Below are 10,950 nucleotides of genomic sequence, written 5' to 3'. Positions count from 1 at the left end.
ACGAACGGTTGTTCCCTTAAGTTTCTTTATTACTGGTCGCACTAAACAAACTTAGGGGGCAAATGTTATCCCAAAAATCAGAAGTGAATGACATGGCAGGAATTAATTGCATGCGGCTGACACCTGGCAAAACCCGTGTTCGACTATCGACCAGGAAGATATTCGGCATTATGCGATCGGTCTCTTCGCGCGACCAGTCTGGTCGTGTGCACGTAACACGCGGAGGAAATCTTAGGCAGTTATGATGGAATCCGAAATTCTCTCCCATGATTTCCTGAGTATCCGGTTATTTAGGAAATAATATCTGTAACAAATCAATGTAAATCTTCCCTGAGCTTATAAATAGAAGAAGAGGGCTCAGGGAAACGAATCCTGGATCCTTTTTCTTTTTCTGACTTCTAAATCACTGGAGATTAGAGTTATCATATCACTCATATTGTATTGTTCTTCAGAGGTTAGTGAAACTCATTGAACCCTAGTTCTTTGATCACTCCTTTGAATCTCACATCAATAACAATCTAAGTGGACGTAGGTTATTACCAGATCCTGGGGCCGAACCATTATAAAATATCGTGTTCTTATTCTTTTCGTCATTACGTTCTTTTCAACGCATTCATCCACGTCAAGCGTATTCTGACTCCGTGTCAGTTGACCAAAATCAGGGTCAACATATATAATACATAATCTTAATTTTTATTAAAAAAATTATTATTTAAAAAGATTATCATATTATATATATTTAAAAAAAATCATAAACAATGTTTTGGTTTAATTTTTCATTTAATATGTTTATGTCATTCTTTTATATATAATATTAGGAAATATAACTGTGTTTCTCGTGATTTTATAATATATTTAAAGAATTTTTATATTAATCTTGATAATTATAATATTTCTAAAAATAGAATATAATCTTAAGGAAATTATAATTTTTTTTATAATGATAAAAATCTATATATTTTTTTTTGTATACATTTGGCAATTCCTCTATTTTTAATGTTATATTTGTGTATATATATATATATATATATATATATTAGTTCATCACTAAATCTATCTAAAAAATTCAATATTTTTTCAATTTCGTAATATTTTTTTTCTTCACTTATTCTCATATAAATTACCTTTGTATAGCTCTCCTTTATATATAACTAAAACATATAGATTTTTTTCAATATATAATTTACAAATTAATATGATATAAAAATATATACTACAAAATTAAATATATAAATATAAATAATATATTAAATATTAATATAAATTTAATTAATTTAAAAAAATATTTGGCAAGATTGAGTTAAATTAATCACCTATATAAGAAAAAAAGAATATTAATATTTCAACATATTACAAATTAGAATGAATAAATGATACTTTATATATAGCCTAAAAGTATAACATCACAATGAATTTGTAAACCATGTGAGACTATATGAATTTTTAAATTGTTAATTAATTCTTTTGCTAAATAAAAAAATTAGAAAAAAATCACAAATTATGACAAATTAGATAAATCATATATAAATGATTCTAACAAGCCACTTCACCTCCTTATAACTTTCCTTTATATAAGTATATAGATATAGATTGTTTATTTATTTGAAATTTATATGGTAATGATACAAATTTAATAAAAATAATTAATAAATTCTATAAATAAAACTAAGCAAATGTGCATTGCACTTTACTTGTATCTAATATAACAAAATAAACATGTATAGTTTAATTAATCTTAAAAAAAATTCAACCCAACATATATTGAATGTAAATTAAAATTATACGCAAAGTATACTTAAATGAAACTTAAATTAAATTAATAAAAACTATATTGAATTAAAAATCAACTAAACATTAACCCTAAATAAACTATAAAATCACTGAAAATTAACCAACACAACTACCAAAAAATTAAAATAGACTTAAAATAAAATAAAAATATATATTTCCCAAAGTACACTCAAAATATATCTAAAAAAACTAAACATATATTCAAAGTAAACTAAAAATCAACTTGTAAAATCTACCATATTTTCATGTAGACATTGTTAATAGTATTGAAATTGTTAATAATAAGCTATTATATGTACATATATATTAGCAATATATAGCATTTATAATTAATGGCTATTTATTACTAATTTTGAACCCCGATGGAAATCAAATGGCTCTCAATATTACTGGTTTGGTTTTAATGAAAGTTTGATAATTATTCTTTTCAATAATATTGATTAAAGTGTCTTTTGTGCCTCTAGCACGGTCTTTATAATAGTTGAAATTACATTTTTGTAAGTTTATATATAAATTTTTTAGGGTAGGGAATTATACTTATTAACATTTTTACTAAACGTACCACATAAAAAATATATTTTCACTTGTTGACGCCGTTTTTCGTCAACTTAAAATGTAGAGCACGTAAACAGTAAAGAACTATGGCAAGAATAACACAATAAAACAAGGAGCGTTTTTTACGTGGTTCAGCAGTTAACTCTGCCTAGTTCACGAGTCTTTGTTATTAGAACTTAGGAAATTTCTGGAAATTCTTCAGGGATGAATTCTCCAGAGGTTCTCTAAAGATCACAAAATTTCAGTCCTTTACAATGGTACATGACTTCTCTATTTATAGAGGAGGTCTTAGAATACTATCCCACACGTTTCGGGAAGTTATTCTGTATATTAATAAATTTAATGGCTTTAAAGCCTGTAACTCCTATATACAAGAAAACGTCCCTTGAAGACCAGGAGGTGTATAACCGACTAGTTAATATCCTTTTATTGTAGGGAAGTTACAACAATAAATATCTCTTAAATGCATAGACTGCGTCTCCTCAAGTGACCTATTAAGTCGTTTGAGATCAGCAATCAGCACATGCCCGTCTAAGTCTCTGAGTAAATTACAAGTTGCCTTATTTTCCCAAGATCAACTCGGAAAGGGTAAATACCACTGAGGTCACCTTACCCCGAGCTCACACTCATGCCAAGCTCGGGCCACTTGATCCGAGGTCACTCGACAATGGACGTACTCTGATGTTCTGTCTTTCGAACTTGTAAGGACTTCGAGGCTGCCCATCTTCGAGGTTGCCACCTGCTTTGAAGATTCGACGTCTAGATTACGAGCATGTATTTTAACTATCGCGAACTCACCCCTGATGGATCCAGCTTTCGAGGTCACAACCTCAAGTCTCGAAATCTGGGTGTAACATTTTGCCCCCTTAAAAGTATTTGTTCGAATCCTATGAGAAGGAAACTTTTGAACTACTTTCTTCGGGAACCGCACCGCCACACATACTCGAGTATGGACACGTGTCAGTTGAGTATTGCTTATTCAAGGTACTCGAGTGCCTTGGAAATCTGCCCACGATCATTCGCCTGCCACCTTTACGGCACCATCTTGTCTCTTATCCCTGACCGTCGGATTTGATACGGAATCTGGCCAATGGCTCAGATTAATCCCTATTTTACAATTTTTGATAGCCTATATATAAGACTCCAATCGTCTTCTTCCTTTCATTTGCACGTTTATCAGAGGAAAAAAAAAGGAGAGAAAACCAGAGGCAAGCCCAGAAAGTGTTTGCTATTACATGTTCTCTCAGCCAAAGAAACAAAGGACCATCAGCTTGTTCGAGACCGTGAGACTGTACCTGCAGCCTCTTCTTCAATTATCTATTTCGCTGCAACCACCATCTTTAGTGCGTAAGTATCTGATCTTGGCTTTATGTATATTTTCTTTTTTCTTTACATCAGTTTCTGCCTTTGTTGCTTTTTAATTTCTGGGAATGTGCTGGTTCAGTCTTTAATTTGACGTACTAGAATGCTTTGATCAATAGATATTAGGCTTAGGTTCCCTCATTACTGGTTCTAAATCCAGTTCATATGTAGGAAGACCCAAATATGGTCTTTTTTCTGGGTTTTCAAATTTCGGAAGGCGTATCTTGCACACCAAGATATCGGGTACACAATCTTGGTTTTAAAGAATGCACGATACTCAAAAATACCATTTTTTAATAACCGCCACCTTTTTTCCCTGATATTTCAGGATTTTAAAAAATTAAATCCACTTCCCTCCCTTTTTCGTGAAATACACGTCGTGACACTAATCGGGTCCCCAGGATCGAACTCATCTCATATCCAAGCATTTTCGAGCTTGACCCACCGAGATTGTTATTCTTGATTCCTTGCATGCATGGCCCTCACCATTTTTTCTTTCTTGCTAGATGTCACAGAATCTGGAAAGACGGTGGGGGTCGTTGCTTGCCATCCCGTATTCGCCAAAAACTCCGAGCCCGGAGTCGTTGTTTGCTTGGAACCAGCGTCTAATTTGTGAACACGAGCTGAGGTGCGAGCAAGAGGACACTCGAGATCACTTCCGACGTCAGATAGACGAGGTTGATGAAGGAAAAAGGAAGAGACTAAGGGTCGCCCTTCATCGAGACCCTGACACTGAGCCTAGACCGATTCCCCTCGACCCTAAACTTAGAGTGACAGTTGCCTTCAAACCTGGTGACTTGCAGTTTTCACTGATGGGGGAGCCCTCTACCTCAAAGCCGAGGAGGGAATTTTTCGAGGCCGAGCATTATTGGAGCTCAGTTACGTCGCTAGGTCAGATAACCGATATCCTAGCCTTTCATGGTATAGGACTTTCAGGCTCGCTAAGGTGTCGAGCCCCGACCTCCCACGAGCGAAGCTGCCGCGCTCCAGGAGATGGAAATCCTGACAACAAGCTGAGATACGCAGCTTGGAGCCAGGAGCCAGGAGCACATGAAGGCAGGAGTGATACTGCCTTTATAGTCTTTCTTCAAAGACTTCACAGATTTTGTTGGGTTGGCCCCATTCTAGCTCAACACCAATTCTTATAGGGTTCTGTCTGCCCTAAGGTCGCTATACCATGAGCTGAAGTGGGAAGGACCATCGCTAGAGGAGATCCTATATCTCTTCTGTTTGAAAAGCAATCCCTCCCGAGCTAGGGGAGGAGATGGCTTCTATTATCTCTTGAGCTACCCCAAGGAGAAAAAGATGTTCGAGGATCTTCCCAACCATCCTTCTGACTTCAAGAAGGCCTTCTTCTAGACAGATGGCCTAGCTCTGTCTTGATACTACTCATTCAGAAGGATTCGTAAGTATCTCAACCTCCTTCTTTTCTGTGCTCGGACTTTTGTTTATAGGCCCGTACTTAGTTGAAATGCGTTTAATTTTCCAGCCAACTATCATCGCCCTGCTCCCACCGATGAGATGAAGCAGCATAGAGAGACTCTGCTCCAACTCCCTTATGGCAGGAGATCCCTCTCATATCTTTTGCACGAAGACAAGCTTCGAGCTTGCAGGCTCTTGGGAAAGGATCAGTCCACCTAGGATTGGTTCAATAAAAAATATGACCGCTGGGAGCTCATGCCTTTGCCAACAGGCATCCTCCCCCCAAGGAGAGAGGTGAGGCCTCCACCTCCAGTTCACCGAAGGAGTCCGTAATCAGGGAATGAGGCCAACGATGAGGCCTCGAGCTCGGGCTCGGATGAGCAAGGTACAGTCATCCTAAGCTCGAAAATGTGGTCCCCCTCCCTATTAAAGCACAAACCTGATAGGTTAGTTATGTGTGAGGATGATAGAAACCATTTTTATGTATGGTCTTGGGTAGATGAATGGGTTCATAGGTTCGATAGCTGGCTCGGGAAATACAACACCATGTATAGCCTGAACGAGGTATGGAATGGAATAGCCGTCCAATATGGGACCAATGACTATAGGGACCTTTCGAGGTTGACGTCCACCTATAGGGAAGGTACTCCCCCCGCCTTTTCTGAAGATGGGGGAATTTCGTGGTCTCCGAGCTCAAGCTCGGGGGAGAGTTCCAGTTAGGTTTTTCTCCACTTGTCTTTTTATTCTTTGTCTGTTAGCGCCATGCTAAATCTTTAATTGCTATTATGCAGGTGCCATGGATTCCGACCTTGACGCCGTGCTCACTAGTGGCGAGGGGGCTCAAAAAAGCAAGCGCCCGCGAGGCTCGTGGAGGTCGGACCGACCCTCCAAGGTCCTTAAGCGAACTGAGAAAATTCCACCAGCTCCGACTACTGCGAGCACAACCGAAGACCCGATTGCCTAGGTCGACGCATCCATCTCGGCTGCTTCTGCTATGCTTCCTCCGACCACAATTCATCCAGTCCTCGGCCTACCTCCGAAAAAACCCTCAACCTCCAAGTTATAGTTGCTGTCGGTCCGAACTCATGTTGATGAGTTCGTGGTTGACAATGCCGCCGGGGCCCACGGAGCTGTAATTGGTTCGGATATCCTGACTCGGGTGTGTCAGAGCCTTACGGGATTCGACGCTGAGCACTGGGAGTTTGTGAATAAAGCCCAGGACTACAATACTCTTTATGATAAGAGTATTGAACTTATTGCCGCGGTAATTTTCACAATTTACTTTTAATTGCTTATGTGCCTTGGTTTATGTTCTAATTCAATCTCTTTGTGTTTCAGGCTCTTGTTGTCTCAGCTCAGCTTAATTATAAGTTGACCAATGAAGTGCACTCGAGCATGTCTTTAGCTCAAGAGTCAAAGGATCTTCAGCTTAAGATGGCTAATGACCTCAAGGCTGCGAAGACAGAGGTCGAGGCTAAGACAGCCGAGCTAGAAAAAGCGAACGCTCGGCTTGCAGAGCTGGAGAAGACCAATGCCAAGCTTGAGGAAGAGAAGGTCGCCACTTTCGAGATAATTGAGAGTGAAAAAGCTCATCTCCTTGCCGAGTACAAAGAGAAGAAGGACAAGGCGGTTGATCAAGCCATGTACAGGATCTGGGCCAGCAACGCCGACCTCGACACCAGCTTCCTGGGCTCTTTCGAGGCAGGATTTGTGGCCAAATGGAAAGCTCGGCTTGACGTGGAGGAGGCTGCTTGGGAGGTTGCTCAGAAGGATAGTCATGCTATTCGTCCTGGAGGATCTAGTGCTACTGGTGCTGAGAAGGCTAAGGAGACTGCTCCTTCATAAATCTCACCTCGGGGCTGCGTCCCTTTATTTTTTTAATTTATGCCCGTAGGGCTGATACAATTTCTCTTTCTTTTAATATATATGCTTTACATTTCTTGGTTTGAAATATTTTGCACATTTTATATTAAAGGGTCGTATATGCTTGTTTATTCATACAAACATAGTTTGGATTTAGGCTCGAGGTTCAATGCATTCATGCACAGTTTGCTCGAATTATCCGCTTCTGATCTCGTTATTTGTCAAGGTCGGATATTACTTTAACCATGCACCCGAAAGTACTTGTATGGTGTGTAATGCAAATGGTTTAGTTATATCTTTTTTTTAGTTACTTTTGCTCGTCCTCGTTTATTTCTCCGAGGTTATGAGTTCGAAACTTTTGTGTTATAAGATACTCCAGCCTCGATCTCGACTTAACTCGAAGTGGGTTTATGTTCCAACTTACTGTCGATTAGTTTTAGCTAGTTTGTTCCAAACCTATTAAGGTCGTGTTTGGTTTGTAATCCATACACTTATATTTTTAATTCAGTTCGCATATTTGGTTACATCCAAACATTTTTATCTTTTGATAATTTGGTTATGTCCAAACTTTCTTAGCTCGCGCATTTGGTTACGTCCAAACACTTATATGTTTTTGATAGTTTGGTTATATCCAAACTTTCTTAGCTCGCGCATTTGGTTATCTCCAAACACTTGCATGTATTTCGTATATGTTATTTTATTTTTCAAGTTGATGGTATTTATATATACCAATGATGCCCCCTTAATATCCTATGAATGTGACCATAGGTTATCAGATTAAGAGAGATTGCAAAAATAAACCATATTAGATGAAATAAATCTTTATTTGACAAAATCCAAAAGTAGACAAAACAGCACAAATAAACAAGCATGGTTACAGGCAACATCCTTCCTATTGATAGTAAGGTCGTAGGTGTTCGCCATTCCATGCTCACGGTACTAGGCTCCCATCCAATCTCGCCAACTTGTAAACACCAGGTCGGATGACTGACTCTATCTGGTAGGGTCCTTCCCAATTTGGCCCAAGCACTCCAGCTACTAGATCTTGAGTTGCCAAGAATACACGCCTTAGCACTAAATCTCCCACACAGAATTTTCGATCCCGAATTGAAGTACCTGGCAACTCGCTGTTGGTATGCAACATTTTTTAGCTGGGCTTCATTCCTTCGCTCTTCGATCAGGTCAAGAGTTTCTTTGAGCTGGGTGTGGTTCGAGGCTTGATCGTAAGCTAGGGTTTGAATTGTGGGAATTTCGGCCTCAACTGGCAACATAGCCTTGCAACCGTACGCCAGAGAGAACGGGGTATGTCCCGTCGATGTTCGGGCCATAGTTCTATATCCCCATAGGACTTGGGGCAATTCTTCAGGCCATCGTCCTTTTGCTTCTTCCAAATTTTTCTTCAGCGAACATTTTAGAGTTTTGTTTACAGCTTCGACTTGGCCATTCGCCTGGGGATGAGCTACTGACGAAAAACTCTTTATTATTCCATGTTTTTCTGCAAAAGTTGGTGAACAGATCGCTATTGAACTGGGTTCCCTTGTCGGATACAATTTTCCTTGGCATCCCATATCGACATATGATGTTCTTCACTACAAAGTCAAGGACTTTTTTGGAGGTTATAGTTGCTAGCGGTTTTGCTTCTGTCCACTTCATGAAGTAGTCTACGGCAACTACTGCATACTTCACTCCGCCCTTGCCAGTTGGGAGAGAGCCTATGAGGTCGATTCCCCATACCGCAAATGGCCATGGGGAGGTCATTATAGTCAGCTCGGATGGTGCAGCTCGAGGAATCGTGGCGAATTGTTGGCACTTATCACACTTATTTAAGTACTCGAAAGAATCCGACTTGATGGTAGGCCAGAAATAACCTTGGCGTATGATTTTCTTGGACAGGCTATGTCCCCCAGTATGTGTTGATGCTCAAAATCTCATCAAGGAAAAACACGCAGTTTACAAGGTGTGGATGCTAAGATGTCATAGCCTTGCACGACCCCGCTCAGATGCTTAGGCGCGAGGCGACATGGCCTCGCTTGGCCTCGCGAGTTGCCTAGGCCACACCTCCCAAGTGGCCTCGCGAGAAGGTCTCGGCCACACCACCAAAGTGGCCTCGCGAGATGCCCAGGCCACGCCACCCAAAGGGCCTCGCGAGATGCCTAGGCCACACCTCCCAAGTGGCCTCGCGAGATGCCTAGGCCACACCTCCCAAGTGGCCTCGCGAGATGCCTAGGCCACGCCACCCAAAGGGCCTCGCGAGATGCCTAGGCCACACCTCCCAAGTGGCCTCGCGAGAAGGTCTCGGCCACACCACCAAAGTGGCCTCGCGAGATGCCTAGGCCACGCCACCCAAAGGGCCTCGCGAGATGCCTAGGCCACACCTCCCAAGTGGCCTCGCGAGATGCCTAGGCCACACCTCCCAAGTGGCCTCGCGAGATGCCTAGGCCACGCCACCCAAAGGGCCTCGCGAGATGCCTAGGCCACACCTCCCAAGTGGCCTCGCGAGAAGGTCTCGGCCACACCACCAAAGTGGCCTCACGAGATGCCTAGGCCACGCCACCCAAAGGGCCTCGCGAGATGCCTAGGCCACACCTCCCAAGTGGCCTCACGAGATGCGCCCATGGCTTCGCCCATGGCCTCGCCCTGGCTTCACCCATGGCCTCGTCCATGGCCTCGCCCATGGCCTCGCCCATGGCCTTGGAGGCGAGAATACTCACAAGGGGCACGGTACATGCATGAGTATGGAATGTGCCTACACACCTAAAGAAGTCAGAGTACGGATATAGTACCTCTACCAGACAAGTAGTGGGAACGCCAGGAGTGGGTATGCAAGGATAGGAGTTATGGTCCGTACGTGTACGGCCATAGGTCAGAGCCGACACCACTACCCCTTGCGCCACTACGCCTGCCACCACGCGTTAGACATGGGTACCGACAAGTAGTGGAGACATCCTCCTGACACCTACTTCTGTACGGGATGTACGACCACAACCTCTGAAGCCACTCCTCTGACACAGTACGTATGTACCACTTGGTCCCCTGGACCACTATGTATCTAAAGCCATTAGAGCCTACTATAAAATGGACCCTAAGACCACCTGAAAGGGGGTTGGAAATTTAACTGTAGCAAAGACATTAGTGTGAATGAGATACTGAATTCTCCATTGTTGTTATTCCATTGTTCTTGAGTTATTGTTCAAGTTTTCATAGCTTTCCAATTAGCGATTTTAATTTGATAATTTTTCCAACTTAACTTTGTTGACGAGTTCACACCGTCAACAGTTTGGCGCCGTCTGTGGGAACGTAAGCACCAAGCTACTGTTCTGCCATTACTTCCGGCAAGGAGAAATGCCAAGACGTTCGAAGCGACTCAGGGAGCCTCAAGAAGTGGAGGTCCACCTTACCGGAGTCCAGTTGAAGGCCTCCATGAAGGATCCACCTCCACCCCGGGACGTAGAGCCCCCAAGGGACCCTGAGGTTCACGAGAATGACAAGGAGGCCTCGTCACCGGCCATCCCACACGGTGAAAGTCCTCCAAGGACAACTACTACACCACCCGGGAATACCAATGAGTTCCCTCCTCCCAAACCACCACAAGTACCGAACCCCGGCCGCCAAGACCCGGGCCCCTCGACGCGTAGACACGATAAGCAACCCCGGGTCCATTCCGTGAGCTCGAGTTCCAAATCTCGTTTCTATGAAGAGGAGATTCGTGAACTGCACCGTAAAAACCAAAGACTAGAGACTACCCTAGAGAACATGCAGGAGGTGCTGAATGGCCTGTTGCAAGGTAAGTCGAACATGACCCTGCCCCAGAGGAAAGAGAAGGGTCGGGAAACCACTGTCCCAGTAGACGACGGGAGGACCAGACACTCCACCAGTAACACCCCCAGGGAGAAGCCGCAGGAGCGTCCCGGACCGTCGAGGCCACCCCAAGGGCCAAGGCAAGGGAACAATGGTGGC

This window comes from Humulus lupulus, chromosome 2 (genome assembly GCF_963169125.1).
Source record: "Humulus lupulus chromosome 2, drHumLupu1.1, whole genome shotgun sequence".
Taxonomy (NCBI): Eukaryota; Viridiplantae; Streptophyta; class Magnoliopsida; order Rosales; family Cannabaceae; genus Humulus; species Humulus lupulus.
Note: the sequence above shows the minus strand (reverse complement) of the source record.